General features: G+C 41.5%; 1 protein-coding gene and 2 pseudogenes across 3 annotated transcripts in view; 2 read left to right on the top strand and 1 right to left on the bottom strand.

The window, feature by feature from the left end:
• The window catches only part of DPH6 (diphthamine biosynthesis 6), a 405738-nt gene that overhangs the window by 295642 nt on the left and 83124 nt on the right, over window positions 1-26972 (top strand). The gene's annotated exons all lie outside the window — the stretch shown is intronic.
• On the top strand, window positions 503-4281 carry LOC736018 (ribosomal protein S26 pseudogene; annotated as a pseudogene).
• LOC107968582 (acidic leucine-rich nuclear phosphoprotein 32 family member A-like) lies at window positions 17234-18035 on the bottom strand (annotated as a pseudogene).

The following is a 26972-nucleotide window of genomic DNA, read 5'->3' as shown; positions in this document are numbered from 1 at the left end:
ACGTATACATCCAGATGGCCTAAAGTAACTGAAGATCCACAAAAGAAGTAAAAACAGCCTTAACTGATGACATTCCACCATTGTGATTTGTTCCTGCCCCACCCTAACTGATCAATGTACTTTGTAGTCTCCCCCACCCTTAAGAAGGTTCTTTGTAATTCTCCCCACCCTTGAGAATGTACTTTGTGAGATCCACCCCTGCCCACCAGAGAACAACCCCCTTTGACTGTAATTTTCCATTACCTTCCCAAATCCTATAAAACGGCCCCACCCCTATCTCCCTTCGCTGACTCTCTTTTCGGACTCAGCCCACCTGCACCCAGGTGAAATAAACAGCTTTATTGCTCACACGAAGTCTGTTTGGTGGTCTCTTCACACGGATGCGCATGAAACCAAGCACTACCTTTTTTACCTCATATTTTCTGGACCAGTGATGCTTCCAAAGTGCAACTGTAAACCACAGCTGCAAATTGAGTTCCAAACACATTTTGCTTAAGGTACAAACCACAAATTAAAGTAATGATCACTTCAAGATGAAACTTTTTTTTGTATTTTAAAACCAGAATGAAAGTAGGTCAATGAAATTTCAGATATTTTAGAGTATGTACAGTATTGTATTGTTTGCCAGTACCTAATTTACAATTACAGAGCTCCATGAATATTGAAATGATTCAGCTTCCCATTATAAATGTATGTGGCAGTTTGGTTGTTGATCAGTTTATGAAGTTAATGCAAATGGAACTGTCTTCCTGTCAGCATTTGAAATCTATAATGCAGTCATGTTGTATATTCAGGGACAGGCCATTGACAGTCAATTAACAAGTTTGATTGGTATGTCAACTCATTCTTTTGAATTGTTAATAGTATGTTAATAGCATTCGTTTCTTTGTGCAGTCCCATTTGCAGCTTCACAGTTACAGCTATTTTTTATAATTCTGAGTAACCTAAAATAGTGCCTTAATAATAGATTATTAAACACCTGTCTAGTGTAGCTTAGGGAGGTTTTTCTAGACTGGGAGTTTGCAGTGGATCCCTTTGATATTCAAATCAACAAATGATAGCCTTTTTATTCAAAACATAAATTCTTTTGATGGTTAGCTTGTTAAGAAATATTCAGCTCTAGTCTGACCTGATCTGGTTTCCCATGGAAAAGATCTGATGCCGTTTGAAGGTTCATAAATGGAATGCCAATGACAATTTGTTGTTGACGTTCTGCCGCCTCAGCCCTCAGATGCTGCTGGTTGATGTGCCGCTTTAGCTTCACCAAATAATCCTTGCAGGTAAATGATCTATGGATTGATCAGATAGTTTCAAAGCAAAGAGGGCTTTTCTGTGGTCTGGATTTTTAGGCTTGAAGGGGTACTTAAAAAGATGCGTCAAAATTGACAGATGAATCTTAAGGCATAGAGTGATGGGAGAAAGCAGAAATGTGGGAATATTTTTAAGTGACTAGCGTATTACTTAGAGTTTTGAAACCATCAAATGTCGATCACATCTGTTCCCCATAGCAGAATTATTTCTACCTTGGTTTTTGTTATGGTTGTTTTGTCTGTATGCACAGGTTTACTCTCACTTTTCTGGGGAAGTTGATGAGACATTAAATGTATTATTCCCGAATGGTGCTTTGGAATAAGGTTGTGAGTTCATTTGCACAGGCATGTTTTATTCATATAGTTCCTGTGCACCAGAATATAAGAATCTGCCATTGCTTTAGCCGAAAAAAATTGTCTATACCAAGGAAGCAGTAAAAATTTTATTCCTTCCCCGCATTCTTCACTTCACTTGATGATGCTTTCCACAACCTACTGTTTATATTTAATTTCATTGGCAGAAGTTTCTTTATAATAATGGGGGAAAAAATCTCACCAGTGTAGTTTAGATATTTAATTAATATTTTTCTGTTCTATGCTTCAATGAATCTGGAAGAGCAATTTGCATGTTTTTGAATTTTAAAATTAGATGGTACTTGAGAGATTAATATTCAGATGCCTTCAATATGCAGATAAAGAAACTGAGGCAAATAATGAGACGTCAGAGATAGTTGGTGCAGACCCAAGTCTATTTATTACTAACCCTGTTCATATCCTGCTTGCTGTCCTTAAAAACACATAGAAGCTCATTTGAAGGTTGATACAACTCTAATGTATATTTCTCAACTGGATAAAGAAAGTTGCTGAAGTTTTCTAACTATAACATCAAAACCTTTATATTACAGTTTGAGAACTATACTTAATGCCAGTAAAAAAATTATAGAGTATGTATTTTTAATGTGTAACCAAAATATCTATAAATCAGGAGGAGAGACAAGAGAAAGAAAATTAACTACTGTCTTAGACAGTTTATTTGTTCGCCGTCTGCCCTTAGGCAAGACCATAGACCTTATGACCTATTTCCAGATGGGGAGAGGAGAGGAAAAGGAGGAGGCACACAAGCATTAATTGATAACAGGTTTTACTGTGTCACCTTATATAACCCTCCAGCAGTGCTTCTCAAGGTATGTTTCACAGATCACTAGTCCCACAAGATGCTTGGCCACCAAAATCCTCTGTAGCTAGAGAATCAGGGCAAATGTGCCCTTAATGGCAGTTCACATTGTCACAATGCTTGTTTGATGACTCTGAGAAAGTCCTGCAGTAATGAAACTTGTTTAGCTCTGCTCAACCCAGGATTTCCAAAACTAATTTGAACACAAAATCTTTGTTTCTTTCTTTTTTTGTTTATAGGCTTGTTTCTCTTAAAACCAGCTACTATCTTTCATGGAAATTTAGGGGATTTCTCTACACTTCAATTTTTTCATCTATAAGTGGGTGTAATAATAGTACCTATTGACATGAGGCTTAAACAGGCTGATATAGGTAAAGCACTTAAATCATGTCTATCATATTGTATTACGTAAGTATTTGATATTGTTATTATTGGTTGATTGATTGATTGATTTTGAGATGGACCCTGGCTCTTGTTGCCCAGGCTGGAGTGCAATGGCGTGAGCTTGGCTCACTGCAACCTCTGCCTCCTGCCTCAGCCTCTCCAGTAGCTGGGATTACAGGCCCCCCACTACCACGCCTAGCTAATTTTTGTATTTTTAGTAGAGATGGGGTTTCACCATGTTGGCCAGGCTGGTCTTGAACCCCTGACCTCAGGTGATAAACCTGCCACGGCCTCCCAAAGTACTGGGATTACAGGCATGAGCCACCGCACCGACCTGTTATTATTTATGCATAGTAACATGGTTAGTGTTGTTATCATTGAATGAGCGAGGCCAGTGCTGTTGTTTCATTCACTTTGCGTTTACTGAATGTACAGTGTGGTAAACTGTACACAAGGCATTAGGTTAGAGTTTGAGATTTTATGAGTCAATACAACAGGACATAAGAGGGGAAGCAGACATGTCAGCTAATAAGTTACAAAGCAAAGTGGTAAGAGACTAGCGTATCTGTGATATGAAGCTAAGTGTAGGATCTTGGATGTGGCAAGGGGATGTGGTACACAGGTGTGGTAGATTGGAGCCAAAGTGTGAAGGACCTTATGTCCAAGCTCAGAAGTTTGAGTTTTATCCTGTAGACCACAAAGCGAGCAGAGAATTGTTGTGCGTGAGAATGACATGATCAGCCCTGTTTTTTAGGAAAAAAAGCTTGACAGCTGGGGTTGGAGAAATGAGAGAAAAGGAAGCAGGAAAACAGTGGGATTATGAACTGAGGCAGTGGCATTGGGAATGGAGCGGGCATATATTAAGAGACATTTCTGATGCAGAATTGATGAGAATCCATAGCCAGTTAGTTGCAGGAAGGGTAACAGAAAATATACTCGTGTAGCTCTCTCCGGTCCGTGCCTCCAAGATGACAAAGAAAAGAAGGAACAATGGTCGTGCCAAAAAGGGCCGCGGCCACGTGCAGCCTATTCGCTGCACTAACTGTGCCCGATGCGTGCCCAAGGACAAGGCCATTAAGAAATTCGTCATTCGAAACATAGTGGAGGCCGCAGCAGTCAGGGACATTTCTGAAGCGAGCGTCTTCGATGCCTATGTGCTTCCCAAGCTGTATGTGAAGCTACATTACTGTGTGAGTTGTGCAATTCACAGCAAAGTAGTCAGGAATCGATCTCGTGAAGCCCGCAAGGACCGAACACCCCCACCCCGATTTAGACCTGCGGGTGCTGCCCCACGTCCCCCACCAAAGCCCATGTAAGGAGCTGAGTTCTTAAAGACTGAAGACAGGCTATTCTCTGGAGAAAAATAAAATGGAAATTGTACTTAAAAAAAAAAAAAAAAAAAAAAAAAGAAAATATACTCGTGTAACAAACCTGCACTTGTATCCCCTGAATCTAAAATAAAAATTGAAATTACTTAAAAATTTTAAGAAAGAAAGAAAAATGGAGAAACCAAGGACAGGACTGGCATGTCAAGTTTGGGAGATTGTATAAACAGTATTCAACTTAGTTTTATAAATAGAGACACTGCATTTTTCAAAAAGAAACGGATCCATGTGTCTACAGCCTGCCAGCAGTTTTATAACAATGACCTTCTCAAGGGAGACTAATTGAACATATGTGTAGATTGCTTGGCACGACTTATGAAAACTATTGGTAACACAAATCAAAAGTGACTAACTCAGTAAGTAACTTACTGGAAGTATATGGGAATATACATTTAAAAAATAAATGTAAATGCCATATACGATGTTAGAATGATAGTGAAAGTTTGCTTCCTTTCTGCCTACTCACAAAGCTTTATACGTGGCTCTGCTAAAGCACTTCTAATATTCTTATTATATTTATTATTTTATATGTCTTCCTTCTCCTTTTCTCCTTTCCCATTTTGAACTTTTTAGTCCTAGATCTTGTTTGTCTTCATATTTTCAGATCCACCCAGAATGGATGCATAGTAGGTACTTAATTAATGGTTTGGGTATATAATACTTGAAAAAAACATTTCTCTGATTTTATTCTGATAATGGAAATTCAAAATATTCAGCAATATTAGTTATAAAATATCATGTAAGAACCTTTTGCATGTTTCCTATATCTTCAAAATCTTGAGCTGTATTGGCCTGCAACATATATTTGAACTGCCATGTTACATGAATATTAATGGAAAAATAAACCCAAACTCTTGGTTTGATGTTTATTAAATGCCAGTTTCTCTGACTTATACAGTGCCACACGTTGTGGCAGGGACATTTTAAATCATCTTTTAAATATCAGCCTCTCTTCTCTGTTGTGGGACTCCTTATTGTCATGGCCTTCTCTTTGAAGACACAGGAAGCTCTAGTCACCTGGAAATGTTAAGCCATTAGGGTATATCTTATATAATTTTATTTTTTTATTTTTTTGTTTTTTGTTTTTTGTTTTTTTGGTTTTTTTGAGACGGAATCTCACTGTGTCACCCAGGCTGGAGTGCAGTGGTGCGATCTCGGCTCACTGCAAGCTCTGCCTCCCGGGTTCACTCCTTTCTCCTGCCTCAGCCTCCTGAGTAGCTGGGACTACAGGTGCCCACCACCCTGTAGCCCACCATGCCCAGCTAATTTTTTTTTATATTTTTAGTAGAGATGGTGTTTCGCCGTGTTAGCCAGGATGGTTTCGATCTCCTGACCTCGTGATCCGCCTGCCTCGGCCTCCCAAAGTGCTGGGATTACAGGCGTGAGCCACCGCGCCCGGCCGTATTTTATTTAATTTTATCAGAAGTTGGTTAACTGTTCTTCCTGCTACTTTATGCTGTGCTTATAAGTATTTTAATTTACCTTTATGTTCTGCCAGTTTTCCATTCTCTAACATATCACACAAACTTAAGTAATAACAAAAAAGACATTATCAGCTTCAAATTCAGAACTAATATGCTATTTTTAAAGTTCTTCGACTCCAAAATTGGAGTGGCATATTATTTTCTACTATCTACTCTGTTTAAGCAATACCCAGATTATAAATCTCACCTGCAGAGACATCCTTGTCTCTCAATATAAAGACTGTGGAAGGTCTTAAAAGTTGTAATAATCATTCATTCCACCATAAAGAATTCGACATAAAATAATGTATTCATGCCTGTGTTACCCCCAGGAACATAGATTTATACCATCTATCTCCTTAAATATCTGTAATATTTCTTTTTATTTTTAGAAAAGGACTTTATGCTTTGAAAAGGAAATGTAACCATATTCTCTGCATCCCAAACTTGTTTTTATTTAAATATGTAGCTTTTTCAATCTAAATATTTTTGTCTAATCTCAAGCCTTTCCTGTTTTTCTGGTATATGACAGGATTTCTTCAGGTGTTAGAGAAATTTTATCTACAGGAATAGAGGAGGTTCACAAGAGGATGCTTTCTCCAGGGCCATGTCAGGAACTTTCATCCCTGAAAGTATGTAGCCATCTTGTTGTTCAGTAAAGGGAATGCTTTCCTAATGTGTCCAGCCGCTATATTAACATTTGTCTTTGTATGGACTACTTTTTCTTCAGGTAATTATAAAACATTCCGAAGGTCTGGAAATCTGTGATATAATTCTGCGGTTTCCTCTAGTCCTGCAATCTCTCCATGTTTATTCATTGTTATACTGATACTTTAAACATATTTTTATTAGAGATGTTATTATAGCAAGCAAGAAAAACTGTAATGCATGAAACTTTAAGTATTACTTGCCCTTTAATTATATAACCATTACTGGGAATGATTTCCATAGCTCCTCTAGATTGGGTAAAATTCTAATCTCATTGGCATATATTATTTATTTTATAAAACTCTTACCATTTAAATATGTCAGATTGTTTGTCAAGTTTGTTATAGTGTGGGGACAGAGAGATGGTGATACCTGTCCTCTCCATCATAAAGGTCATGGCTGACACCCCTACAATAAAGACAGACTGACAAAAGCATAACATTTATTTAATCAAAGTTTTACATGACATGGGAGCCTTCAGATTGAGTGACCCATAGATAGAGGGAAAGCAGTCTGATTTTATGCATGGGTGCTTTAGATCTGATGAAGCAAGAAGAGCGTGTAGAGATGTGATTGGACAAAAATGGTACGATCTAATAGTAATAGACTGAGGTGGAGAGTGGGACCCAGCAAGGCCTGTGTGTTCAGATTCTTCTTGTCCTCTCTGAGCATGCATTCCTTCTGGGTATGGGGCAGGACCCACATTGGAATGGAGATCTTATAACCTACAATCAAACAAAGTGGTCAAATAATTGCTTTACGGCCAGTTCTTAGAAAGGTGGGGGAAAGTTAGAGTAGTAATTTTAGGTTTATGGATGGCTTTGAGAAAAGGGGTTCTGGCTTCCATGACCCAGCTTGGAGAAAAGGGATTCTAGTTTCCATGGCTTGCCTCAGGGGAGAATGAGAGGTAAGAGACAGGAGGGCAAGAGAAGGACAGAAACCACTTCTTAGGCTGCTTCTGAGGCTTTCACTTTAGAGTGTCATTTTCTGAGCCTCAACAAAAGCGTATACCTTTAGTTAGTTACACATGGACTTCCAATTTTTTTAGTACATAAAGATTGCATCACTTACAAACTGACATTGTTAATGCCCTTTGCACTATTTACCATTGATTTTATACTGTTATCCACACATTTCCCCCTTTTAAATCAGTAAAATATAATTGTTAGACAGTTAATCAGGGTTCCAGGCTTGGCTCTGTAATATATGACAGCAGAAGCAAATGGTGTATTTAGCAACAAAACCTAGTTGCTTTGACCTTTTACCTGATTTTTCTTATTTTGACGGTGCATAGTTTTTAATTTATTATCACTATTTTTAAAATCAGCACAATGAAACTAGTTGAAAGAACCAAAAACAGTATTTCAAGGGGGCAAAGAGATACAATAAAGATTTATAAATTTTATGCATGTTACTTTATCTTTGAGTATAGGGGTAACTGCAAACTAAAGAAATAGTAAAACATCTCCATTGAAGTGTTTCCCCTCCTTCTCCCAACTGAAAGCAGGTCTTCTCTAGGCTTGAAGTTCCTATTAATTACCTGGGGCTAAAGACATTCACTTTCAGTAAGTAAAGAAATCCAGATTTATCTTGTGACTTGGTTGAAGTTACTTGGTAGCAAGAAAGTGAGTTCCAGTAATGAAAGCTGGCAGGCCAGGATTTGTGCTCCACTCTGTTGGCATATGAAATTACAGCACATCATTCAAACAAAATCAATAATCCAACTTTTATGTCCTTTGCTAGGTACAGTGAAATTTTATTATCCTGTGATCATTTTATTCTTCCTGGATTACATCATGTGCTGTGGCAGTAAGAGAAGCAGCTCAAGTAGAGTATATAAGATCAAAACTTGTGTTTTTACCAATGTGCCATAATGATCGTATGATATTCAAAGAAAGATGCTATAAAAGTCAGACTCTTATTTCTTTAAATCATCGCTGTAATATCCTGAATGATATATTAGGAGGTTCAATTTACCTTGAGAAAGAATTTTGCTCCTTGGTGTGGAATGAGCTTTATCAGCTGTGGTATTCCTTAATTGAGGCAAATGGAATCAGCAAGAGATAGTTTGTTTTAACATAAAAATTGCTCTACATGAACAAGGAGAGAAAAACTATATGATCATATTCTCGCTCCTTTTCTATGGAACTAGAGTACTTTTGTAGAAAAGATGAATTGTTCTTCTGGAAGATCTACACAGCCATAAAATCTAGGTAATAAATTACTTTAAAGCATCAGCTCCTAAAGTATGTTTGCATAGTAAAGTATGGACCAGGCCAAAATCCAGGCTTAAACATTTTCTCCTTGTTATCACCTCGTTAAGCTTCCCACGTCTGTGCCATGCCTCCTACAGTCACAGGTATGGTGCCACTAATTAAGAAGAAGGGGCTCATTACCAATTCTCATTAACATCAATTGGAGTTTTAAAGCCAAATCCCTGGACTGAAAATTTACCCCCTTAATGTTCAACACCGGTGAACGAATAAAATCATTTAAATGCCTGTATCATGGGGTAGTGCAAATGTGCTCTCCAAGGATGAACAAATTGCTTACTGCAGTCTGGCACTAATCCCATTGCTCACTAAAAGGCAGGCAGAGCTTTGAAGAAAAATACTATTTGAAGGGAGACACTAATGGGGAAAGGAAATGGGGAGATGGGGACTAACTAAATATCCAAATTATCATGTGGATATGTGTCATCCTCCGTAAGAATATGTGGAAAAACAAAATTAACAAAAGATTGTTTGAAGCAGTGTCTGACAATTAAGTGCTCAACAAGTATTATTTGAATGAATGAATGAAGAAATAACTGTTCACCAGTTTAACTTGCCAATGAAACTTACTTTCACGTGCGTCCCTGTGAAGAGCCCACCAAACACGCTTTGTGTGAGCAGTAAAGCTTTTTAATCACCTGGGTGCAGGTGGGCTGAGTCCGAAAAGAGAGTCAGCAAAGGGAGATAGGGGTGGGGCCGTTTCATAGGATTTGGGTAGGTAAAGGAAAATTACAGTCAAAGGGGTTGTTCTCTGGGTGGCAGGGGCAGGGGTCACAAGGTGCTCAGTGGGGGAGCTTCTGAGCCAGGAGAAGGAATTTCACAAGGTAATGTCATCAGTTAAGGCAGGAACCCGCCATTTTCACTTCTTTTGTCATTCTTCAGTTACTTCAGGCCATCTGGATGTATACGTGCAGGCTTGGGCCCAGAGGCCTGACACTTACCTGTCAGACTCAACATTTGCTTGAGAACATCCTGTATTGTATTCCTTAAGCCTTCTTCTCTAATTTTCATGTCCTATAGGTAACACTGTAAATTATTTTGTTGTGGGATGCTCTTGAGTTAAGAGATTTTCAAATGCTTAATTTTGTGAAAAGTTAAAATGTGTTGATTTGTTTGATTTGAGAGAGCTGTTCTGCAGTTCATTGAAGTGATACGTCAGAGGGAAATAAGTCTTCTTGGAAAATGAAATCAACCTTCCCTTGTCTTAGATAATGCTTTCCCTCTTTTGTAAACCCTGAAGCTAACCAATATAAACTAAATTTCTACTTTTTCTCGCAATTTAAACAATGACCCGCCAGCGCGGTGGCTCACGCCTGTAATCCCAGCACTTTGGGAGGCCGAGGCAGGTGGATCACAAGGTCAGGAGATCGAGACCATCCTGGCTAACACAGTGAAACCCCATCTCTACTAAAAATACAAAAAATTATCCAGGCGTGGTGGCGGGCGCCTGTAGTCCCAGCTACTGGGGAGGCTGAGGCAGGAGAATGGCGTGAACCCGGGAGGCGGAGCTTGCAGTGAGCCGAGATGGCACCACTACACTCCAGCCTGGGCGAGAGTGCAAGACTCCATCTCAAAAAAAAAAAAAAAAAAAAAGCAAGAACAATGGCCCAGAAATATTTATAAATGTTTGCCCCTAAACTACATACGTATTAGAGAATTGTTTCTGATTTCATAGAATCATGAATGATTGATAGATTCTTGTATAAATTGTTCATTTTTTTTTCCTGAGTGGGCATGTGGTTCATATTTAAATCACACTAACAATATGTAGCATGAATAGCCTCCCCCTAAAAGTGTAATGACTTTTGTCTAAATTTTTCATGAGTGTCAGATTCTTTCGTGATGTTTCTACCTATCAGTGGTAGTTACATGATCATAAAACATTGTAGCTGGAAGGAGCCTTCAAAGCCATCTAGTTAAATCCCCATATTTTACAAATAAGAAAATCAAATTCCAAAAAGTTTAATTGACTTACCAAGCTCGTAGGCTCATAGGACCTTACCTAGAATTTTGTCTCCTTATCCCCAGTTCAGCCCTGGTATTATTAATAATGTGTAACTCAGCACAGCTCTCTCTAGCTTCACTCACCCATCCTAAGTTTTCTTCTTTCACAATCCAAAGTTGTTTTAAAATTGTAATTAATCAGAGTAAAAGAAACTCTTGAAAAAATACTCTTCTGGATATATGGGAAAATCACTGCTTTTACTTAAGATAGGGCTTGCCTTACCACCTTATAAGCATTAACTTTTCATCTTTTCACCTGCTTAAAAATTGAAAGACAGTGATAATGGATGCATAAATGCATCATGGGATGAATAAATTGTGTGTTAGAAAAGAGAAAATGAATGTGTTCGTGAAAGAGCGAGCACATCAATCAGTGGTTGCATGGTGTTTGCACCAGAGTGTCCAGGGGACACCACACCAATCAATCATTCAGGAAGCTCCCTCCAGTTTTCAGAAGGAGAAAAAGATTTTATACTAACGTGCTATAGAGAAAGCCTAGCATTTAAAGAGGTCATTCAAGGAACTCTTCCAGTTCCCAGAGGGGAGGAAAAAGTGGAAAGGGGGCAAAATGCCATAGTAAGAACTAGTTTGGAATTTAAAAAATTCTGATTATGTTATGAATTATTCTCATGTTAGATTGACTCAAAGGCATTAATTAAATATCTTTTGGTACATCCCACCCTTACCTGAGCATAAAAAATTGACATTTGTATATAACTTCTGCCTTCAAGGAGCTTAAAAACTAAAAATGTTTATTCTTCAGAGCTTTTATTACTATACTGAATTAAAATCCAATACTGCCGTTTTCCTTGAGCATTAAACATACAAATATTTACTGAAAATATTTGCTTTATGAATCATCCATCCAGTGATTATTGGTCCTTTGCAAGATACTACATTAGCTGCTGCCTTGAAGTAGCTTATACACTGGTAAGGCAAATAAAATTTGTGTATAAATAATTATAATGCAAAATAGAAAGGAATTTTTCATGCGCATCTGTGGGAAGAGACCACCAAACAGGCTTTGTGTGAGCAACATGGCTGTTTATTTCACCTGGGTGCAGGCGGGCTGAGTCCGAAAAGAGAGTCAGCGAAGGGAGATAAGGGTGGGGCCATTTTATAGGATTTGGGAAGGTAATGGAAAATTACAGTCAAAGAGGGTTGTTCTCTGGTGGGCAGGGGCAGGGGTCACAAGGTGCTCAGTTGGGGAGCTTCTGAGCCAGGAGAAGGAAATTCACAGGGTTAATCACTCAGTTAAAGTGGGGCAGGAACAAATCACAATGGTGGAATGTCATCAGCTAAGGTGGGGCAGGACCTTTTCACTTCTTTTGTGATTCTTCAGTTACTTCAGGCCATCTGGGCATATACGTGCAAGTCACAGGGGATGCGATGGCTTGGCTTGGGCTCAGAGGCCTGACATTCCTGCCTTCTTATATTAATAAGAAAAATAAAACAAAATAATGTTGAAGTGTTGGGGCGGCAAAAATTTTTTGGGGGTGGTATGGAGAGAGAATGGGCGATGTTTCTCAGGGCTGCTTCAAGCGGGATTAGGGGCAACGTGGGAACCTAGAGTGGGAGAGATTAAGCTGAAGGGAGATCCTGTGGTAAGGGGTGATATTGTGGGGTTGTTAGAAGAAACATTTGTCATATAGAATGATTGGTGATGGCCTGGATACGGTTTTGTATGAATTGAAAAACTAAATGGAATAAGACAAGGAGAAAAACAGGTATAAAAGGACTAAGAATTGGGAGGACCTAGGACATCTAATTAGAGAGTGCCTACGGAGGTTCAGCATAGTCCTGCCAGCAAAGATTATTTATTTACTTCAAGAGTTAAGAGTGGCAGTTTGGGGATAGCACGAGGAGATATCAGCTGTGATGGCTTGGAGAAACAGTGTAAACCGGCAGTGTAAACAAGAGCAGGGCATGTATGAGTAGTTGAGAACGGTGAATAGGAGTATGACTAGACAGAAGATAGTAGGGATGACAAGTTATTTGGGGACACAGTCGAAGTTGATCTGGTGTCTGGAATGAGACTGGGGCCTAATAAAAAGGAGCGTCTGTCTATACAGGAGCTCAAATGGGCTGTACCTTGTAGCATTCTGAGGACGGGTCTGACTGCTGAGAAGGGAAAGTGGTAAAAGTATTGTCCAGTCCTTTTTAAGTTGGTGGCTGAGCTTGGTGAGGTGTGTTTTTAATAGACCATTAGTCTGTCACTGAATACTAAGAGCCTGAAAAAATGCTTGGCTGATTTGACTAATAAAAGCTGGTCTGTTATCAGACTGTATAGAGGTGGGAAGGCTAAACTGAGGAATTATGTCTGACAGAAGGGAAGAACTGACTGCGGTGGCCTTCTCAGACCTTGTAGGAAAGGCCTCTAAAAGTATTAAAGCAGCAGCAGCCGCTGCATGCAGACATGAGGGCTAGGCTAAAACAGTAAGGTCAAGTTGTTTGGACAGAAAGGCTACAGGGTGCGGTCCTGGCTCTTGTGTAAGAATTCTGACCGCACTAACCATGCCTAGGAAGGAAAGGAGTTGTTGTTTTGTAAGGGATTGAGGTTTGGGAGATCAGCTGGACACGATCAGCAGGGAGAGCACGTGTGTTTTTACGAGAATTATGCCGAGATAGGTAACAGATGAGGATGAAATTTGGGCTTGACTGAAGTAATGGGGGCTGTCTGTGAAGCCTTGCGGCAGTACAGCCCAGGTAATTTGCTGAGCCTGATGGGTGTCAGGGTCAGTCCAAGTGAAAGCGAAGAGAGGCTGGGATGACGGGTGCAAAGGAATAGTAAAGAAAGCACGTTTGAGATCCAGAACAGAATAATGGATTGTGGAGGGAGGTATTGAGGACAGGAGAGTATATGGGTTTGGCACCATGGGGTGGATAGGCAAAACAATTTGGTTGATAAGGCATAGATCCTGGACTAACTTGTAAGGCTTGTCTGGTTTTAAGACAGGTAAAGTGGGGGAATTGTAAGGAGAATTTATAGGCTTTAAAAGGCCATGCTGTAGCAGGCGAGTGATAACAGACTTTAATCTTTTCAAAGCATGCTGTGGGATGGGATATTGGCATTCAGCGGGGTAAGGGTGATTAGGTTTTAATGAGATGGTAAGGGGTGCATGATCAGTCACCAAGGAGGGAGTAGAGGTATCTTATACTTGTGGGTTAAGGTGGGGGGATACAAGAGGAGGACGCAAAGGAGGCTTTGGATTGGGAAGAAGGGCAGCAATGAGATGCGGCTATAATCCAGGAATAGTCAGGGAAGCAGATAATTTGGTTAAAATATCTTGGCCTAATAAGGGAACTGGGCAGGTGGAGATAACTAAAAAAGAGTGCATAAAAGAGTGTTGTCTAAGTTGGCACCAGAGTTGGGAAGTTTTAAGAGGTTTAGAAGCCTGGCTGTCAATACCCACAACAGTTATGGAGGCAAGGGAAACAGGCCCTTGAAAAGAAGGTAATGTGGAGTGGGTAGCCTCCGTATTGATTAAGAAGGGGACGGACTTAACCTTCCACTGTGAGAGTTACCCAAAGCTCGGCGTCCGTGATGGTCTAGGGGGCTTCCGAGGCGATCGGGCAGTGTCAGTCTTCAGCTGCTAAGCCGAGAAGATCTGGGAAGGAGTCAGTCAGAGAGCCTTGGGCCAGAGTTCCAGGGGCTCTGGGAGTGGCTGCCAGGTAAGTTGGACAGTGCGATTTCCAGTGGCGTCCTGCACAGATGGGACACGGCTTAGGAGGAATCCTGGGCTGCGGGCATTCCTTGGCCCGGTGGTCAGATTTCCGGCACGTGTAGCAAGCTCCTGTGGGAGGAGGTTCTGGAGGAACACCTGGCTGCTGCGGTTCAGGCGTTTGGAAGTTCTTGTGTGCTGGAGATGTGGCTGGGGTTTCTCTCACAGTGGAGGCAAGGAATTGCAACTTTTTTCTATTATTGTACACCTTGAAGGCGAGGTTAATTAAATCCTGTTGTGGGGTTTGAGGGCCGGAATTTAATTTTTGGAGTTTTATTTAATGTCGGGAGCAGATTGGGTAATAAAATGTATATTGAGAATAAGATGGCCTTTTGACTTTTTAGGGTCTAGGGCTGTAAAGCGTCTCAGGGCTGCTGCCGAACGAGCCATGAACTGGGCTGGATTTTTATATTTGATGAAGAAGAGCCTAAACGCTAACTGATTTGGGATAAAGAAAAAGGAGCATTAACCCTGACTATGCCTTTGGCTCCAGCCACCTTTTTAAGAGTAAATTGCTGGGCAGGTGGGGGAGGGCTAGTCACAGAATGAAACTGTAAGCCAGACCAGGTGTGAGGAGGGGAGGTGATAAAAAGATTACAGGGTGGAGGAGCGGAGGCTGAGGAAGAATTGGGACCTAGCTTGGGCTGGCAAGGAGGGGAGAGGTCAGATGGGTCTGTAGAAAAGGAAGGTTAGAAAGACTCAGTGACGCTTGGGGTTGGGACTGAGGGGACAGGAGGGAGGGAAAGAAGGAAGATTTGGGACGAGTTGCACTGGGCACAGAGACTAGGAAGGGACTGATGTGTAAAAGAATGCCTGGACGTCAGGCACCTCAGACCATTTGCCCATTTTAGGACAAGAATTATTTAGATCTTGTAGGATGGAAAAATTGAAAGTGCCGTTTTCTGGCTATTTGGAACTACTGTTGAGTTTGTATTGGGGTCAAGCGGCATTGCAGAAGAAAATAAGGCATTTAGGTTTTAGGTCAGGTGTGAGTTGAAGAGGTTTTAAGTTTTTGAGAACACAGGCTAAGGGAGAAGAAGGAGGAATGGAAGGTGGAAGCTTACCCATAGTGAAGGAGGCAAGCCCAGAGAAAAGAGTAGACACACGGAGAAGGGGTGGGGGGTTCTTGCCCTCCAGAAAAGCAGAGAAGGGGTTAGGGCACGGAAATAAGGGATTGGGGCACAGAGATAAGAGGTCAGGGTGCAGAAATAAGGGATTGGGGCACAGAGATAAGAGGTTGGGGTGCAGAAATAAGCGATTGGGGGGTTCTTGCCCCCTAGGAAAGCGGGACTTGCCACTAAGGGTGAAGGAGAAGGGGTTGAGGGGTACTTGCCCCCGCCCCAGGAAAGGCAGAGAAGGGGTAGAGACAAGGAGAGAAGGGGTTGGGGTACTTGCCCCTTCCCCAGAAAAGCGGGACTTGCCGCTAAGGGTGAAGGACCAAGGCAGGTGTCCCTGCATGGTCTGACACCCTTGAAACGTGGTTGTATAATCAGAGAGGCGTCCCTGCAATGATTAAACACCAAGGGAAGGCTGCCTTCCCAGTCCGTGACCGGCGCCGGAGTTTGCGGTCCACGGATAAAACGTGTCTCTTTTGTCTCTACCAGAAAATGAAAGGAATTGAAATTAAGAGAAGGGAGAGATTGAAGTGTAGCGCCAAGATTGAAAGGAGAAAGAGGTTGAGGGATAGTGAGGGAAGTTGGAGAACAGAGTAAAAAGAGGCCGCTTACCAGATTTGAAATTGGTGAGATGTTTCTTGGGCTGGTAGGTCTGAGGACCTGAGGTCGTAGGTGGATCTTTCTCACGGAGCAAAGAGCAGGAGGACGGGGGATTGATCTCCCAAGGGAGGTCCCCCGATCCAAGTCACAGCACCAAATTTCATGTGCGTCCGTGTGAAGAGACCACCAAACAGGCTTTGTGTGAGCAACATGGCTGTTTGTTTCACCTGGGTGCAGGCGGGCTGAGTCCGAAAAGAGAGGCAGCGAAGGGAGATAAGGGTGGGGCCGTTTTATAGGATTTGGGAAGGTAAAGGAAAATTACAGTCAAAGGGGGTTGTTCTCTGGTGGGCAGGGGCAGGGGTCACAAGGTGCTCAGTTGGGGAGCTTCTGAGCCAGGAGAAGGAAATTCACAGGGTTAATCACTCAGTTAAAGTGGGGAAGGAACAGATCACAATGGTGGAATGTCATCAGCTAAGGTGGGGCAGGGCCTTTTCACTTCTTTTGTGATTCTTCAGTTACTTCAGGCCATCTGGGCGTATATGTGCAAATCACAGGGGATGCGATGGCTTGGCTTGGGCTCAGAGGCCTGACAGTATTAAGTGACGGAATTGCATAGGCAACATAGTCTTTTCCCAAATTTCCAAGAAGAGAAAGAGAACCACAGAAACATGAAAGCTTTGCCCAAAATAATCTCATTACTAAATTGTAGATGTGGGAATTGGCTCCCCAAGTGTGGCTGGGTTCTCAGTAGCATTTGCTCCTGAAGGTGGTGTACTATTTGCGTAGCTAATTAAAGCAGGATGCATATTGAAATGCCTTAATAAAACATTGCCCAGTAGTGAGGAAGACAACTACTCCCGATAAAGTGATTTTGTAAGCAGGAACTACTTCTTGCCATACTGTTCCTGACAGCAAGACTTCATTTACTGCTTAATGGTCATTTTTTTTTTTTTTGGCAGTAAGAATAGTATTTTATTCCACCCCCACCCGCCCTCCCTCTCCCTGCAACCCCCAGTACACCTTTCCCCTCTCGTTCCCACAGCAACGTTACAATCAGAAAAAAAATAAGTTTCAGGGGCCAGGATTGGAGCGGGGGAGGGGATATGGGTAAAAACAGTCAAATCACAATAGGAATTTTTCAAAATAGGTTATTCCACTTAGTCATCATCTTCTCCCTCATCTTCAGGTTCTCCTTTTCGCTTCTGACCCCTTTCTTCTTCATGGAGCTCTTCTTCATCTTCCTCATCATCAACCTCTCCATCGTTATAACCTTCTTCATCCTCCTCCTCCTCTCCACTCACGTCCTCCTCTTCACCTTCCTCCTCCTCCTCGTCCTCCCCTACCTGAGCATCTTCGTCATACTCCTCCTCATCCTCCTCCTCCTCATCCAGGCCCTCCACGTAGCCCTCAGCATCCAAGTTAGGGGCCTCCTTGTCGTCCCGGTCATAGCCATCGAGATATGTGAGTTGCAGGAGGAGCTTGAACACATTTTCTCGGTAGTCGTTCAGGTTGGTTACCTCGCAATTGAAAAGGTCTAAGCTCTTGAGGTCTTCTAAGTTTTTCAGTGGCTCTGTTGTGCTGAGGTCTTTAATTTTGTTGCCACGTAAATTTAGATGCGTGAGGTTCGGACACTTTTCTGCCAATGCTTCCACGCCCCCCGAGACTCTGTTATCGCTTAGTTTAAGCTTCTTAAGTTAGTTTAACTTCGGTAAGTTTGCAACTGAGGTGAGGCCTACGTTGATTGCACTTAAGAATTCCAGTTATTCAGATTCATCTGTGAGGCCTTCGAGTTTGCCTTCATTCGACCGACTGTTGCCCAGGACAAGTTCTTTCACATCAGAGGGCGTCCTGTTCCGCAGCTCTAAATGAATCCGTCTGCCCATCTTCATCTCTCGCGTTCTCTGCAGAGGCTCCCGCGCCGGTGGAATTCAATCAATAACACGGCCGCGCGTTTTAGCACTTTGAAGGCTCAACCAGCTCCGCTCGGTTCTCGAGCCCCCAGCACCCGCGGCACACGCTAACCTCAATGGTCATTCTTTTAATGCTGAATTTTTAAATAAGGAAACTGGGAGAGGTTTTTGTAAAGATTACCATCAAGTAAAATTGTAGAGGAAAACCCAATACCTAAGCAAAACAATGCCTATGTGTATGCATTCCAACCCAAGAAAAACAGTCATGATGTACAGCATAAAACTTCCTTCAACAACTCACCAGATTATGTAATGGAGATGAGCCACTTATCTATCGACTTTATCAACTAGGAACAAAAATATCTATCGACTAGGAACAAAAATAGTGTTTATTAACAGAATACATTAAAAGTGTCATAGAAAGCAGTATGTAAGAGCCCCAGTCTTAAGAATATTGAGTAACTAAATAACTTCCAGATTACAGATTGAATTAAAGCAATTATTCTTACTGGTGATGATCTAAACTAATCAGATCATACTGGTTTACAGGTCCACAAAAAGGATATCAAAATCATGGTCAGATTACCATTAGGATACATATAAATAGTAGATACCTGATTACCAATAACACTTGAAGTTTTCTTTTTTTCTTTTTTTTTTTTTTGAGATGGAGTCTCTGTCTCTGTCACCCAGGCTGGAGTGCAGTGGCGCAATCTCGGCTCACTGCAAGCTCCACCTCCCAGGTTAACGCCATTCTCATGCCTCAGCCTCCCGAGTAGCTGGGACTACAGGCGCCCGCCAACACGCCCGGCTAATTTTTTTGTATTTTTAGTAGAGACAGGGTTTCACCGTGTTAGCCAGGATGGTCTCGATCTCCTGACCTCGTGATCTGCCTGCCTCAGCCTCCCAAAGTGCTGGGATTACAGGCGTGAGCCACCGCGCCCAGCCAACACTTGAGGTTTTCTAACATGCGATTACAATAAGGCAAATTCCTTTAAGGGGTTTCATGGCCTATACTTGTTACTTTTTAACTATACTAAATTATTCCTATCTGAAAAACTTCACCAAAATTCAGTTTGATGCTTCTTACTTTTTGACTACTTATATGGACCTAGATATCAACTTTACAAAATGAAATAATTATTTTTCCATGAGTATATAATGCTGACTTAATATGGCAGATATCTGGTACCTCATATTTATGCATATGAGAGTAAGAACATAAAATTTAATGCCAGAAACATGCATGGTTCTATCTAAATACTTGATTAGAAAGCTCTTTGTTCTTTAATTCCATCTTATCACACATTAAACTAAACATATGTGGTGGCATTATTTCAATATATTATTAGTCCATGTTCTCTTTTGTTTCTTTTTTAACTAAGAAAATACTCGTAACACAAATTAAACTTTGAAAGCACAATGAGTAGTTTCTAAGTTGAATATTCTCCAACTGCAGTACACTTTCTTGCATCTCAGATAGCAAATCTACCACAGTATATATAGCACACTGTGAGAAAGAATAATATTGTAAGCAGAGACCTTGATATATAGGAATTCAAGTATTTGAGAAAGAACCCTCCATTTTCAAAAGCTAAAATCTGGAAGACTATAAGTTTTTATGAATTTGAAATTTTAAAACAGTGTATATTTTGGGAAACACACACTCAAAACTGAATTTTTGGTAGGAAGAGCCTGAAACTGCAGTGCAATCAGGCTCTCTCTATTCTCTCTGGATTACATTGAATACTTTCATAATTGCATTTTTTGAAAGTACAATATCCACTAGTGAAATTCAGAGGTGAATAGAGCATTTATTCTCTGAATTCTAATATTTTTATTGGATTTTTTTGCCAAGTGATCGACCTGTGCACACACATTGAGGAGACTGTCTTAAGCTAGGAGATGAAGACTTGTATGCACGTGTTTATAAAGGAAGGTCAAGACAGGAAAGAGAAGGAAGCCTGGCACAGTGCAGCCTCAGACAAAAGTTGTCTTGCATGGGAACTCTGGAATATACTTTATACCACAAGGTTGTCCAAACCAAGGCAAGGGAACTGGACTTTCCTACCCCTGGACTAGACAGTCATTGGAAAACTCCCAGGCTCTCTTTCACTTGTGGCCCAAGTGGCTCCAGTAGCTAAAGGGAGTGTGGCTGTTATACCAAAGGGAAGTGAATGCCTGGAAATGGTAAAAGGGCTTCTGGACAGAGCACTGACAACATGTCCTAAAGGTTGTTTCCCAGATACCAGAGATAGAAGTAGAGCCTGACTGAAGGCCTATGTTTTCCTTGATATCAGTTAAGAATATTTTGATTTCAGCATACAGAAATGGAATGATCTCTTTTCAGATGTAGCTTGATCCAGTGTTCACACATCATTTTATCTCTCAATTCTACTTCCTCTGGATTTACTCCATCCTGATAAGACATTCCAGTAGCTCCAGTTTCTCTCCTCATTGCCATAAGCTGTTCCAAGCTTCATATACCCATACCACCAAGCACCAAGCCAGTACAAAATAGAGAATCCATATCCAATTTTCCCAACAAAAATACTGAATTACTTGCATTGATACAGTTTAGATCACATGCCCAATCCTATTTTAGTTGACAAGGCCAAGAAATGCAATGTTTTCATTGGCTTAAGCCAGCTGTTACCTGCCCATTCCTAAATTTGGCTTAAGTCTATGAGTGGAGTCAATATTATTCAAATGTCATGGTTTGGGGGTTGTTAATATTAAATAGGAAAAAGAAAGTACAATTATAAGAAATTAACAAATAGCCACTGATCTCTTGTTCTTATTGTAAATTTTGATTTGTTGTATTCTGAATCTAATTTATTTCAAGCTGTAGACATGGTAATGTTTGAGCTAAATTGTGAACCCAGTTGGAACTAGCAGAGTTGGTTTGAGTGGAAGGAGAAACAAAGAATGCTCAGAAGTTAGGCTGTGGTATGTGAAGCATGGGATATACCACCACCACCACCTTATCACCCCACACCTGCACACAAACAAAAGAGGCCTTACTATCATGCTTACCTTGTTGGAACAGAAGTTTGCCATTAAATGCAGTTTTTTAAATTAGATGTCTCAGGAATTTGCTACAGGCTCAATCTGGGGCAAGCCAGAAGAATCAGCCTTAGTTACTTAGATGTATGACTACTTCCTAGCCATTTCTTCATTCATTCACTCAACAAATAGTAAGTACCCCATATATACCAGGTACTTTTCTAAATATTGGAAGTACAATGGTGAACTAAACATAGCAGGTTCCTCCCGTTGGGGGTTGGGGGCCATACACAATAACAAACAGGCAAACAAATAAACAGAGTATCTTTTGAGAGTGATAAATACTATAAAATAAATAAAACAATGAATTTAAAGTCAGGGAAGCAGAGCATTTATCTGAAAGGTGATGTTTGAGTGGAGATTTGATTGACAAGAAGCCAGCCATGCAAAGATCTGCATTAAAGACAATGAAAATATTAAGTACGACTGCAAGAAGTAGGAATAAACTCAGTACATTAGAGAATAGAGGGAAAAGGCTAGTGGCTGGAGTGTGGAGAGTGATGAGGGGTGAGGTGGGTGCAGTCAGAGAGGACATAGTGCCAGACCCATGTCCAAGACCTTTGTGCTTGTCTATAAGGGAAGTTATAGTGTTTGGCTTGAGGTGAACTTCAAATTCCTGCTGTCTTTATTCTTCAGCTGTTCCCAGGGAAGAAACCAGGGTTCTTTAGGCCACTGGAGCATTCCACAAAGCCCTGAGAAAGTCTTAATGATTCCTTTTGCACAACTAATTTTCTTTTATTGATTTTGTAACAGTGTACCTTAATTTTTTCTTATTCTAGAACCTGTACAAGCTTATAAAATCCAAGATTAATTTTTATAACAACAAAAAGAATTTGTGCCATTTTATGTCTTTTGTCCCACACTTAATAAAATACAATGGAGATTGTTTTATGTCTGTACATGTAGTACCCCTTCATTTACTTATTTACTTTTGATACAGAGTTTTGCTCTTGTTGCCTAGGCTGGAGTGCAATGGGGCAATCTTGGCTCACTGCAATCTCCATATCCCATGTTCAAGTGATTCTACTGCCTCAGATTCCCAAGTAGCTGGGATTACAGGTGCCCGCCACCACACCTTGCTAATTTTTTTTATTTTTAGTAGAGACGGGGTTTCACCACGTTGGCCAGGCTGGTCTCAAACTGCTGACCTCAAGTGATCCCCCCACCGCAGCCTCCCAAAATGCTGAGATTACAGGCATGAGCCACCACGGCCAGTCCCTTCATTCTTTTTCATGGTTGCATAATTTTTCATTGATGAGTGTATACTTTATTTCACTAATTGTCTGTTGATGAATATCTAGATTCTTTTTAGTATTTTACTATTGTAAGCATTTCTGCAGTTGAACATTATTGTACAAATGTCTTTGCATTCTCTTGCAACTATTTTTGTAGGATAAGTTTTCCATAATGGAATTGCTGAGTATGAGAATTAAGATAAATATTGCTAGGCTGCCTGTGAAAATGTTATACCATACTCCTCCCATGCTTGGCAAATACTAGAACCTATCAATCTTTTTTATTTTTGCAAATGTGATAGAAAAAAAGTGTTGCAGAAGTTCTTATTTTAGTTACCTATAGAATCTTGGAGTGTTTCCCTTCATGCCTTGGATATATATATGTTGTTGTTGTTTGTTTGTTTGTTTTTGTTTTTGTTTTTGACACGGAGTATTGCTCTGTCACCTGGGCTAGAGTGCAGTGGTGCGGTCTCAGCTCACTGCAACCTCTGCCTCCTGGGTTCAAATGATTTTCCTGCCTCAGCCTCCTGAGTAGCTGAGATTACAGGCACCCACCATCACACTCGGCTTATATTTTGTATTTTTAGTGGAGACAGGGTTTCACCATGTTGGCCAGGATGGTCTTGAACTCCTGACCTCATGATCCACCCGCCTTGGCCTCCCAAAGTGTTGAGATTACAGGCGTGAGCCACCGCGCCTGGCCTTGCCTTGAATATTTTAACTCCAGGTTCTGTGTCAATTATTAGTGATCACAATATCCTTCCAAGGTAGACAAGGCTGTCTTTCCAACACTTGACCTACTCTTTTTCATCCAAAGACACTAAATCTCTTGGTCATATACTGAGCCAATACATTGAGCCTTGTCATTACGAATAACAGCAAGCCCTCCATAATCTCATTTTGAGCACCTCACTCCCTGATTGCTACCTCCTGTCTTTCCAATTCACTCCCAGTAATACTGATACAGTTTGGATGTTTGTTCCCCAAAATTTCAAGTTGAAAAGTGATCCCCAATCTTTGAAGTACAGCTTAGTGGAGAGTATTTGAGTCATGGGGGCAGATCGCTCATGAATAGCTTGGTGCCTACCCGTGGTAATGAGTGAGTTCTTACTCTGTTTGCTCCTGCGAGATCATGAGATTGAATTGTTTCAAAGACCCTGGCACCTCCTCCCCTCACTCTTGCTCCCTCTCTCACCATGTGACATGCTGGCTCCTCTTCCCTGCCACCATAAGTAAAAACTTCCTGAGGCCTCACCAGAAGCCGAGCCGATGCTGGCACCATGCTTCCTGTACAGCTTGCAGAACTAAGCCAAATAAATCTCTTATTCATAAATTACCCTGCCTCAAGTATTCCTTAATAGCAACACAAAACAGACTAATACAAGTGCTGTGATTACAGAGATGGGTGGAGCAAGATGGCAGAAAAGAAAGCTTCACTGATTGTCCACCCCCAACAAGGACACCAATTTAACAACTTTCTACACACAAAAAAAGCACCTTTGTATGAACCAAAAATCAGATGAGAACTCACAGTACCTGGTTTTAACTCTATATCACTGGAAGAGGCACTGAAGAGGTAAAAGAAATAGTCTTGGATGGCCCATGCCACCCCCCTTCCATCTCCCGGAAGCAGCAGCATGGTGCAGAGAATATTTCTGTGCCCTGAGGAGAGGGAGAGCCAGCAATTGTAAGGCATTGAACTCAGTGCTGCCATTATTATAGCAAAAAGCAAAACCAGACCAAACTCAGCTGACACCCACCCAAGGAGGGAGCATTTAAACGAGCCCTATTTAGAGGGGAATTGCAGATCCCACTGATGGGAACTTCAATTCCTGCAAGCCTCATCAGCACAGTCTACAGTGCTCTGGGGCTCCAAATAAACTTGAAAGGCAGTCTAGGCCACTAGGACTGCAACACCTAGGTGAGTCCTAGTGCCGAAATGAGCCCACAGACAGTAGACTGGAGGGGACATGTGACCTACTGAGATACCAGCTGGGACAGCTAAGGGAGTACGGGCATCACCCCGCCCCTAAACCCAGGCTGCACAGCTCACAGATCCAATAGAGACCTCTTCCTTCAACTTGAGGAGAGGAGATGGAAAAGCGGGGAGGACATTATTTTGTATCTTGGATACCAGCTCAGCCACAGCAGGATAGGACACCATTCAGAGTCTTGAACTCCCTTTGCAGGCCCTAGCTTCAGGACATTTCTAGACACACCTTGGGACATAAGGAAATCTGCTGCTTTAAAGGGAAGGGCTCAGTCCTGGCAGGATTCATCACCTGCTAACTGAAGATCCCTTGAGCCCTGAATAACCAGCAGCAATACCCAGGTACTATGTTGAGGGCCTTGGGTGAGATTCTGAGACTTGCTGGCTTCATGGGAGACTCAGCACATTCCCAGTTGTGGTGACTACAGGGCAAGACTTCTTCTCTTTTATAAAAGTGGGACTTTGTCTTGCACCTTGGATCCCGGCTCAGCCACAGTTGGGTAGAGCATCAAGCAGGCTCTTGGGGCTCCCAGGACTCCAGGACTTCGCTCTTGGATGGCATTTTTGGACCTGCCCTGGGCCAGAAGGGGAGCCCACTCCCCTGAGAGGTGAGTCCTAGGGCAGGCAGCATTCACCACAAGCTAACTGAAGAGCCCTTGGGCCTTAAGGGAACATTGGTGGTAGTCTGGCACTATACCTTGTGGGTCTGAGGTAGTGATGGCCACAAGGTGAGGCTCCTCTGCCTTTGGAAAGGGGAAGGAAGAGTGGAAAGGGTTGTGTCTTGTGATTTGAGTGCCAGCTCAGCTGCAGTACAGTAGAACACCAGGTGGGCTTCTAAGGTTTTTGACAGTAGTCCCTGGCTCCCAGATGATGACTCTGGACCTGCCTGGGGCCTAGGGGAACTCGCCACCCTGAAGAAAAGGACACAGTCCTGGCTGGCTTTGCCACTTGCTGGTTGTAGAGCCCCAGGGCTTCGAGTGACCATAGGTGGTAGCCAGGGAGTGGTTGCAGCAGGCCTGGGTGAGACTCAGTGCTGTGTTGGCTTCAGGTCTGACCCAGTACGGTCCCAGGGGTAGTGACCACAAGGATTCCTGTGTCACTCCATCCCCAGCTCCAGGTGGCTCAAAACAGAGAGGAAGAGACTCCATTTGTTTGAGAGAAAGTAAGGGAAGAGAACAAAGAGTTTTTATCTGGTAATCCAGAGAATTCTCCTGGATCTTGTCCAGTCAAGGCAGTATACCTCTACAAGTCTGCAAGAACCACAGTTTACCGAGCTTTGGGTGCCAAAAAGCAGATACAGGTTAGATCACAACACCCAAGTCCTTTCAAATATCCGGAAAGCCTTCTAAAGAACTATGGATACAAACAAGCCTGGACTATGAAGACTATAATAAATACCTAATTCTTCAATGCCCAGACACAGACGAACATCTATAAATATCAAGATGATCCAGGAAAACATGACCTCACCAAATGAACTAAATAAAACACCAGGAATCAACACTAGAGAAACAGAGATATGTGACCTTTCAGACAGAAAATTCAAAATAGCTGTTTTTAGGAAACTCAAAGAAATTCAAGATATCACAGAGAAGGAATTTGGAATTCTATCAGCTAAATTTAACAAATAGATTGAAATAATTTAAAAGAATCAAGCAGAAATTCTAGAGTTGAAAATGCAATTGGCATACTGAAGAATACATCCGAGTCTTTTAATAGCAGAATTGATCAAGCAGAAGAAAGAATTAGTAAACTTGAAGACAGTCTATTTGAAAATATATAGAAAAGACAAAAGAAAACAAAACAATGAAGCAAACCTACAAGATCGAGAAAATAGCCTCAAAACAGCAAATTTAAGAGTAATTGGCCTTAAAGAGGAGGTAGGGAAATCGATAGGGATAGAATATTCAAAGCGATAATAACAGAGAATTTTTCAAACATAGGGGAAGATATCAATATCCAAGTACAAGAAAGTTATAGAACACCCAGAAGATTTAACCTAAGGAAGACTACCTCAGGGCATTTAATAATCAAACTTTCAAAGGTCAAGGATAAAGAAAAGACCCTAAAAGCAGCAAGAGAAAAGAACCAAATAACATACTATGGAGCTCCACTATGCCTGGAGCAGACTTTCAGGGAAACCTTACAGGCCAGGAGAGAGTGGCATGACATATTTAAAGTGCTAAAAACTTTTACCCTGGAATAATATATCCAACAAAATTATCCTTCCAACATGAAGGAAAGATAAAGACTTTTCCAGGCAAACAAAAGATGAGGAATTTCATCAACACAAGACCTGTTCTACAAGAAATGCTAAAGGGAGTATTTCAGTCAGAAAGAAAAGGGCGTTAATGAGCAATAAGAAATTATCTGATGGTATAAAACTCACTGGTTCAGCCTGGGCAACATGCTGAAACCTCGTCTCTACAAAAATACAAAAATTAGCCAGGCAGAGTGGCACGTGTCTGTGGTCCCAGCTACTTGGTGGCTAAGGTGGGACAATTCCTTGAGCTCAGAGGGTCAAGGCTATGGTGAGCTGAAATTGTGCCACTGCACTCCAGCCTAGGTGGCAGAAAACACACTGTCTCCAAACAAAACAAAACAAAAACCACTTCACTGGTAATAGTAAGTAC

This window comes from Pan troglodytes, chromosome 16, assembly GCF_028858775.2.
Source record: "Pan troglodytes isolate AG18354 chromosome 16, NHGRI_mPanTro3-v2.0_pri, whole genome shotgun sequence".
Lineage (NCBI taxonomy): Eukaryota > Metazoa > Chordata > Mammalia > Primates > Hominidae > Pan > Pan troglodytes.
This window is presented reverse-complemented; position numbering and strand designations above follow the sequence as displayed.